This window comes from Gallus gallus, chromosome 2, assembly GCF_016699485.2.
Source record: "Gallus gallus isolate bGalGal1 chromosome 2, bGalGal1.mat.broiler.GRCg7b, whole genome shotgun sequence".
Classification (NCBI taxonomy): Eukaryota; Metazoa; Chordata; class Aves; order Galliformes; family Phasianidae; genus Gallus; species Gallus gallus.
The window spans coordinates 8369433-8379492 of NC_052533.1; the positions used below are offsets into that span (position 1 = coordinate 8369433).

Consider the following 10060-nt stretch of genomic DNA (forward strand, 5'->3'; position numbering starts at 1 on the left):
TTTTCATTATTACATTTGTATGTTTCTTTTCCTTTTCCTTTCTTTTCCTTTCCTTTCTTTTCTTTTCTCTTTTCTTTTCTTTTCTGTTTTCTTTTCTTTGCTTTTCTTCTCTTTCCTTTTTCCTTTTTCCTTTTTCCTTTTTCCTTTTTCCTTTTTCCTTTCTTTTCCCTATTCCTGTTTCCTTTCTCCCATTATTTTTACTTACTACATTTGGAAATTATTTTATTTGTTACCCTGTTAATCCTTTTTCATCAATTCATTCCTACATCGCACCATTTTTCTCCTTGAAAAAGCTTTGTAATTTAAAAACACACAGACACATGAGTTTTGTGCAGTGCAAGGCAATGGCAGACTTCTCCTTGATTGCTTGCCTGAATGGTGTCAGTAAAGAAAAAACAGATGTCAGAGGCACAGCTCTTAAAGGCCAAACAGGCTAAATTAAAGGAAAATGAAAAGATGTTGAGGCAAATTCACTCATTCTTCAAACAAACTCATATTCTCTATCTAAGTTAAAAAAAAAAAAAAAAAAAAAGTCATTCCTCCAACAGAAATACTCAGGAGTGTTTATGGTCTGCCAGATGATTGGAGTGTAATAAATGTAATTTTGCAAGCTTGTAAAATATCTTGACATTGCCTTAAAGAAACCACAATAAACAATCTGTTTGGATTGCTTTATTTCCATTTCTATACCTTATTAAGCTGGTTTGTAGAAGATGTAACAGGAAAAAAAAAAAAAAACAACTAGAAATGTACTGATTACACCATTAGAAATAAGTGAAAATAGCTTAAAAATAAATTCTGTCATATGCAACAGTCCATTAAAACAGTGCATACTTCTTTAAGCTTTGCTACAAGCCAGATTCTTATCTCAAATGTGGGCAGAGTGCCCACGGACTTCAATAGGAGCCGCGCATACATATTCTGAAGCAGCATTTGGTCTGGTGCGTTCATTAAGGGCTTCTGAACTTAAGATGTTACTTTGACGTTCCAGAAAAGACCCGTAGTACAGATAAGCTCCTGTTGATTTTCGGTGAAGCTACCTCTGCTGCTGTTTGGGGCAAGTCCCAACACCGAGCCTGCTAGTGTTCCCCTCAAGCATGACATGCACCTACAGAATAATGAAGACATTGAACTTTTTGATTGACAGAGCCTCATAGAAATGATGCACAGAAAAGAACAATTATTGCAACACAGTGGCAAACCCCATCTTGAATTGAAATTCCCTTTTCATCTGCAGGCTGAGGAGCATGCCAGGATTACAAACAATTTAGTAAATGGCTATTGCAGGTACACAAACATGCACAGTGTTCTAGGAAGTTAAGTGCTTCAGACTCAAGAGCCCCAGCAATGCAAGCTCCTGGCAGCTCTGGGTTGTTCAGAGGCCGTGGCTGGAACTGCAGCAGCAGTTGTGCCCTTCTCCCACCTCCACCCAGCTAAGGATGGGCTTTGTCACAGAGCAGATCACCATCCTGACAGCCAAGGCCTCTCCAGCTCCAGGCCAACCCACAGCTTTCTTATGGCTCATGGAAAAACTGAACTTCATGGCTTGTTACCCATGTAGACTCCCCATCAGTGCCCTCTCCTCTTCACCCTTCAAGCTAGCCTTGAATGACCCTCCTGTGATGGGAAGGACCTCATCCCTAGAGACCATTTCCATAGAAATCAAAATACTGCCAAAATTCAGGAACAAATAAAAAGGATTGAGTCATTTTCCACGTTTGTCAACTTTGGCACAAATTGTATTATTCCAATCAGCACTGCTCTTGTTTTCTGAAAAAGAGGTTTTTTTCTAAGTGTAGGTACTGAATCTGTTCCCATGCCCTAATTTGTACAAGCTTTGCATTGCCTCTCTCCTGGTTTTATCTGAGTTACTGCGTCACCTCTCTCTTCCTCTTCCCATCTAGGTAACGGAGTATTCTATACTTAGGTTTTCTACTCAGATCATGAACCTTGAACTCAAGCACAGTCCTAGCTCCACACAGGGCTCCCCTGCTGGGGACAGGCCACAGTGCTTATGAGAAAGTGAAGTCCACGGTTCACACCCTGGCACATGAGGTTAATCTGAATTCAGTGGTTCATGATATTTGACCTAGGAAAGAAGATCCTGAAAGTCACAGAATCATTAAGGTTGGAGAACACCACTGAGATCATCTAGTTGAACCATCAACCCATCACCATCATACCATTAAACCATGCCACTCAGTGTGACACCTACCCTTTTCTTGAAAATCTCCAGGAAAAGCTGATATATGGGCATTTTTGCTGACATTCTTCCAACAATGATGACCTCCATAAGAATTTCTAGGCACCTCCTGATGTAAATCGCCTGAGTTGACTGTTAGAAGACACGCCAGATCTGGAAGTACATTTAAAAGGAAGTACTCAGTAGTAGATTGCTTAGAAGAATGAACAGGTGGCATCTACCCATCCATCCTCCTCTGCTCACTGTCTATAACGACACTGCAAGACAAAGGACTGTGGATTCCCATCCCTGGAGGTATTCAAGGTCAGGTTGGATTCAGCCTTGGGCAGCCTGATCTAGTGGTTGGCAACCCTGCCTATGGCAGGGGATTGGAACTGGATTTAAGGTCCCTTCCAACCCAAGCCATTCTATGATTCTGTAATTCTACAACTACTCACACAGACTTAGAGCCCACTCCAGTCACAGCTCTATAGGTGAATCTTCACAGCCCTCCAAGTTAAAAGAGCCAACACTCATTGCAGCTACGGTGCGCCCTGTCTCGGTATGATTATGCATCTATCTAGGAATTTGTTTCATCCCTGTGCCAGACATCCAACAACTGCAGAGAGCAACACTGCTTAACTGAATGTTTCCAATGTTAGGCGCTGAAAGACATGATAAAATAAAAATGATCTCTTTCATTTCCCATAGCACCTTCTCTTAGAGGGTCTGACATGAGAAGAATACCCTTTCTTATGCTACTGGGCTTTGTAATCCCAGAGATCAACCTTCACATAAATGGGGAAAAGGAGGTAGACGGCACTCATGGGATTTCACTAAGACTAAACAAAAAGTTTACAACGGAGGCAGAAGGGAGACACAGTGCTGCAAACTTCTCTTCCACCCTTTAGACCTAGTACTACTTTTATTTATGATCCTACAATGCACAGGTCCTGCTACTCCTTCGCTGGAGAAAGGACAAAATTACTAAGGTTTTTACACCACATCTAAGGTGGATACGACAAAACCTGACATCAGACGAATGCTTTAGTTCCAGTTTGACAACAGATTCATTAGAACGGTCCCAAAGATTTGCATCGTAAACAAAGCAATAAACAACAATGAAAGCTTGCAGCCTACTAAGGCTATTCTGGGAGCCAGGACCTCAGCAGTATCTCAGAAGGTCACATCAGAAGGGCACACCAGCTGCTATCAGGAGGTCTTGTGGCTACTTGGCTCTGGTTGGTGTCAAATCCATCCCCCGGTGCACGCCACAAAGCAGCCTGTGACTGACTCCTGTGAGTGACTCCGTGTATTTCCAGCTCCCATTTACTTAATTTAGCTGCTGGCTGACGCCACACCTTCTTTCCCCAGCCACATTCATTACTCCAGGCCTTGAGGGAGAGCAGGGGTGCATATGCTGTTGCAGTCTTTTATTTCTGGCATGTGCCTGGAGTGCTGAGCTGGCCAAGGCACATGGGAGATCCCTCCCACCCCAGGGCAAAGGCTATTTCAACCATCCCTGGGAAGGGCCAGGAAAGGAAGCCTGCCATGCAGACCTGGCAGCCATCTCCATTCCAGCTTCCAAAACCAGAGCATGGAAGAATTCACCTCTTATCAGCAGCCCTGTTCCTCCTTGCAGCTCGCCCTGCAGCTTTCCAGGCTGCCTGCTGGAGTGAGAAGGGTGCAGCTCCTGGCACAGGGCTCAGAAAGGTGCGTTCACCCAGGTGCACCCAACCTGGAAGGCTGTGATAGCAATCACAGCCAGGCCTGCTGGTTCTGCCCCAAATTGTTTCCAAGTGTATTAAAACTAGGACTTGAAACAGCAATGCCAGGCTTTGGCTTCGGCCAGTCCTTACCTGTCACCTGCGGTTTTAGAAATGCCAGCTCCATTGCTGGAAGTCACAGGCATGTTGCTTATTGCACACCTTGTTCTTTCAGCATCCAGAAACAATGCACTGTATTGTCTCACTCTTCTTATTTTTTCACCTTTCTGGGTTGTTTTTTTTAGAAATATTTGTCAAAATCTCACACCTTCTTAGGAGTTTTGGATATTCTGGCATAGTTCCCATTACCACTTCAAGTATGAACTTAGAGGTTTGGGTACTTGTAAAACTCTGCTTTATACCTCTAAACACACATAATATACCCAAAATATAACTTGATATATTATTTACACCACCTCTATGAACTATTAAGGATTTTCTTGAAAAATTTAACATGCAGGAGACTTTTATTTCAGTGTATTTTCAAAGGATGCCAGTATTTCTCTGAGGCTGGAAATGTGTTGGGATGGTAGCGTGTTCATTCCATAAAGGCAATCAAGTTAGCTCATAATGAATTGTGTAGTGCTATAGTTAGATAATAGAGTACTGTAATACATGCTTTTGTTTTAAAAAGTTTTGAATTTCTAGATAGCTATGCAATGCCCAAAAGTTACTTACATTTTAATCACAATACAGAACAGTCTGTCTATTTACTTTAATTATTCAGGTTGAGGTTTTCAAGGTTCTATGTCTTTGTGTTCCCATCCCATGAACTCATCAAGCATTAAAGTTTGGAGTCTTTTTAGCCTGTGTTCTGAATATATTATAGTTGGCATCACACCATAAAACACTTTGGCAGCCAAACAAATAGCTTTACACGAAACCCAACATAATCATGGGCTATTGAAATACGCTTCCTGCACATGCCTGGAATTCCCCTAATTAGCAGAGTATTTTCTAATCTGTCCAAAATATATAATGTCAAAACCACTGTGATTTTTTTCCCTCTTGTCCAGCCAGGGAAGTAAACTATTTAATTCCATCGGTTTTAGAGAGCCACCTGTAAGGTGAAGGGAAATGAAGCACTCAAATCTCTGAATGTATGATTTTTGTCCCATTGACTTCATATATATATATATTACCTAGCCAAAAAATTCTCAGAGTAACCAGGGCAACTCCAAGTGACTGCACTTGCTATAACTCCCTTTGTAGCTACCCTTCCGTTTTTATGCAACTTCTTTGCCAGCCAGAACCACAGTTCCCAGAATGCAACATTCTAGATCTCTCTCCCACATACATTATCTATTTTTTTGTTGTTTGGGGTTTTTTTTAATTATTTGTTTGTTTTTAAGATGAATGAAAGCTTCTATCTCAGACATAATGCCATTATTGACATTGGAGAAGGCTTCAACTGTGTAATGATTACTCTGTACTTCATTACCAACAGTGGACATAAATTCATACAACCTTAGAATCATCATAGAAGCATTTGAGTTGGAAGGGACCTTTAAAAGCTATATGGTCCTCTGCAATGAATAGGGACACCTACAGCTCCATTAGGTGCTCAGCGCCCCATCCATCCTGACCTTGAGGGTCTCCAGGGATCAAGCATCCACCTCCCTGGGTAACCTGTGCCAGTGCTTCACCACTCTTATCATAAAAAAAACTTCTTTCTTATGTCCAATCTAAATCTCCTCTCTTACAGTTTGAAACAATTTCCACTCCTATCACCACAGACCCTACCTGAGAGTCTGTCTCCTTTCTTAGAGCTCCCCTTTACATACTGACAGGTCGCTCTTAGGTTCCCCGAGCCTTCTCTTCTCCAGCCTACACAGCCCCAGCTCTCTCAGCCTGTCCTTGTAGGAGAGGTGTTCCATCCCTTGGATCATTTTTGTGACCTTCCTCTGGACACACTCGAACAGATCCATGTCTCTCCTTTGTTGAGGACTCCACATCTGGATTCAGTACTCCAGATGAGGTCTCACCAGCACAGAGTAGAGGGGCAGGATCACCTCTCTGCAATTCAATCAGGTTGCCCCAGGCCTGATCCAGCCTGGCCTTGAATATCTCCAGGGACAGGACATCCACCACATCTCTGAGCAACCTGGTATGGTGCCTTGCTACCCTCACTGTAAAAGAATTTTCCCTTTTATTCAACCTAAATCTACCCTCTTTAAGTTTAAAACCATTTCCCCTTTTCCTATCACCACAGACCCCGCTCAAGAGTCTGTTCCCTTCTTTCTTGTTCCCTTCTTCCCTTCCCTTTAGATACTGAAAGGCCGCTATCAGATAACCTCAGAGCATTCTCTTCTTCACAATCAGTTCCTTATCCATCAAGCAGTCCACTCATCAAATCCATATCTTTCCAATTTGGAGAGAAGGATGTTCTGGGAGACCATGCTGAAGGCTGCATTGAAGTCAAGATAGATGATACTTGTGACTCTTCTCTTGTCCACTGATGCAGTTACACCATCATAGAAGGCCATTCAGTTGGTCAGGCAGCCTTCCCAGGCAAAAGATGTAGCTCCAGCTTAAAAGCGTTTTGTGGTTTTCAGCACAGAAAATAATGTGTATATATATACCCAACCACATGCCCTTAGTGACCAATCATGCAGAATAAACAGCAGATACTGATAAACTCTGATTTCAAGGTAAGTGCAGCCCATAGGTTGGAATGTATTCAAATAAATCTTTTCATATAAAGAACAAATGTTGAAGGTCAAAAACTATACGTAGATAACTCACAAACACCAAAAGAGACTAAAATGTACAATAGTGTGCTCATTACAAATAAACCACCTCCTTCATTGATTAGATACAGATCTTTTAATAAAACACTTCGTAAGTTTTCAAAAGAGAAACAGTTTGTGAAAATGAAGAGGAAAATAACATTTCATCTATTATTGTGAACAGTACTAAAGTTTGAGAATATAAAACACTATGGAAAAATAGATTCATCTTACTACAACAATTTCCAGGATATGAAGCTGTGGACTAGTCTTTGAACAAAAGTATTGGCTTGGATGGTGCATAATCCAGCTTATTTTAACACTGATTTATGGCCTTAATTATTGAGTTCTACATCAATCAAGAAATTAATATTTCAGTCGCAACAACCTTTCACATTCTCCACAATATAACTTGTCGCCGTTAATCTCTAGCCTTGATGTTAAACATCTCCTTGCTATCAAACTGTAAGTACAACATGGACTGTATTTTCTGGGCTGTTGGAAAGAATGATTGAAGACTGAATTGATCGAAAATCTTGATTTATCTTGTCTACAATTTTCAATTGTGTGCAGTGATTTATATACCAGAGAAGGCTCTTTGATTGGCTTGCCATAGTCTAGAAAGGCTAAACATTATGGGCATTAAAATTTCAATGCAAATGTTGCCTGCAGTAAGCACAATAGTGACATCTTGTGCCTATCAATACATGTATTAGCTGAAGTTCTGACACTTCTCAGTAGAGATTTACCTCCAGAGCTTTGAGGTTTGAGCAATCAATACATAACCTACTTTGATGCAGTACACACACCAAACTACATTAAAAGAACATTAGGGCTTGCTTTAAGTTGACAACAGGCAGGAAATGCAGAACTAAAGGCTAAAACCCTACCTGTAACCAATCCTAACATAATTTCAGATTCCATAAGCAATGTGTGAATTTGTGCCCCAAGACTTCATGACTGCAGAGTGTGCCCCAATTTTGTAGGCTTGAGCTGTGATTCATACAAGGTCCAATGGTTTTTAAAAATACTTTAATACTCTTCCATAGTATTCTTCTTCTACCTAGGTATTGAGGAAGCAAGATGAGTTTTTTGTGATTTGGTGTGACTACAGCCCATGCTAGTAAAGTGGCAAACCAGTCATGACAGTGGATGTTCACATAACCAAAACTTTTACCACTGCATGCAATAAGGGGATGCATCCTCACCTCATAAATCCTCGGTTTTAAAGAACTTCTATTCCCAACAGAGATAACTTAGGCAATATTACTAAAATTGACATATAACACTTACATAGACTGAAAGATTAAAAACATTTGTCAAGTCTTCAAGCTCAAATTTATATTCTTTTTACATTAACGTGTACCTTTTACCTTCGTAACTCACCTGCATTAACATTTGCAGAAGATAAATGAGAGAATGGGTGGTTTGGACTTGGATTCATTTGACTGTGTAACTCAGACCTAATTGCAGGTCTGCATTGCAGTCCTTTAACACTTTTGTACAGAGGATGCATAATCAGCAGACTTGGATGATTCTGTTAATACCACAGTTAAATGCCTTGAGCAAACACACTACTGTAATTTTGCACCAATTTGAAAATATCCATTTAAATGTTAAATGAAGAGGAACTAATCAATAAAAACATGCATAGAGTCTCTGAGGAAGTATACTGGAAAAGACAACAGTAATCTGCCATTAACATGCAAATAAAGACACAGCAGGAAACAATAACAGTATTGACTTCTCTGTCATACTTTAGGAAGAATGTTTTACTAAAATTTGGGCCAAATTCAACTTTGATTGAAACCACTGTAAACACAGGCAGGCTCATTATGGCACAGATATTCCGAACACTGGAGGCATGCACAATGCTACTGATACTGCTGATTGGCACGACTGGCCCTACTGTATGTATCGGGTGTAAGGCACTGTACAATTATTTTTAACTAGACTGCCTAAAGAAATTAGCTTATGAGACTACATATAAATGGAGTGAAAGGAAGAAGTCATATAATGCACAGGAAAAGAATTTCAGCTGGCTATGAGCATTTTTTTCCATCTAGCTGGTTCTTTTTTGTGCTAACATAAACACTCATGAGCTAGTTCCATGAAAGTGCTCAGCAGAAACAGATATTAAATAAGGGACACAGGCAAAAAGAGGATTTCTCCTGAGGTCTAGATTGCTAGATGTTTTGACAACAGTTCATTCTCAAAATCCACAATCTACGAACCCTTTCTGCCACAGGATAACATTCAGGTTCCCTGTTTCACCACTCAGCTTCAACTAAACTACTGCTAACTTATTGCCACAGAGAGTGAAAAAGTAGCCCATCCAAGAGTCAAAACATACAACTGGAAATTCACTGTTAATCAATACTAGTTTGTCCTATGAATACCCAAAGAGCCTGGAACAGTCATATATTCCTGGAAAGTACAGATTTTGCATCCAGTAAGATGGAAAAGTGTCTTCCAACTCAAAATGATGAGTATTTTCCCAAACTCCAGTGCCTCATCTTGCTGGCAATGGTACAACTTCCCTAATGTACATCGTGCTGACATTGGAAAAGTGAAAAAAACCTCAATGTACTTCTCTTTGTTATTCCAAACACTGCCAGTCACAGACTGTCAGCTGTAGGCTGTACAGAGTTTGTTGTTGTTGTTTTTGTTTTGTTTTGGGTTTTTTTGTTTGTTTGTTTTTTAATCTGTGTTGAGAGCCTTCCCAAGAGGCTGCTACATTTCCGCCCTCAGGACTGACTGTCCCTCCCTCCAGCTCTTCAAAACTGGCACAAGGTAAAATTTAAATGAATATCTGAAAAACAGGTTCAATAACAATACATTCATGTTGGAACAAACCAGTCATCCCTGGAAGAGGCTATAGAAAGCTAGAGGCTTATTCAGCTGAGATACTCCACCTAAGAGAGAAAATGGACTCCATTACAACAAACCATCTTTTGACAATGGCATGAACAAGCTCACTCTCCTGGCTCCTTTTCCCCTCTTGCAAGGTGGTGCAAAGATAAAAGTTAAACCAGCACAGTTTCTTTGCCAAAGCTTATTTGCCTTCTTTTTAGTAATAAATTATTTTCTTCAAGTGCTAACAGTTATCTTCAGGATTGTGCTGTGTAATACTTTGGAAATAGTAACAAGTCTTAAGGACAAAATCCAGAGCCTCCTAATTTACCCACTCAGGGGAACATCTTTTCTGACTTTGGAACTATTTGGCTATTTTTCTCTGCAGACAGGTAACTCTGCTAGTAGGTCTGGACACTGGCTAGAGATCTGTCCTCTGTGGAACATTAACAAAAACAGAGCAAATAGGTAGGCTCCCACAGATGCTATAAAACAAGTAGACTCCTTATTTCTTTTCACATTTCTTTATT

The 10060-nt window shown here is 40.5% G+C and overlaps 1 long non-coding RNA gene across 1 annotated transcript; it reads right to left on the reverse strand.

Moving 5' to 3' along the window:
- Positions 1–796: 796 nt before the first annotated feature.
- LOC121109923 lies at positions 797–5580 on the reverse strand. Its single transcript, XR_005857715.2, has 3 exons — positions 3415–5580; positions 2216–2356; positions 797–1108 (listed from the first exon to the last, which is right to left on the reverse strand). It is a non-coding gene; the product is annotated as an uncharacterized LOC121109923 (long non-coding RNA).
- Between the last annotated feature and the right edge of the window lie 4480 nt (positions 5581–10060).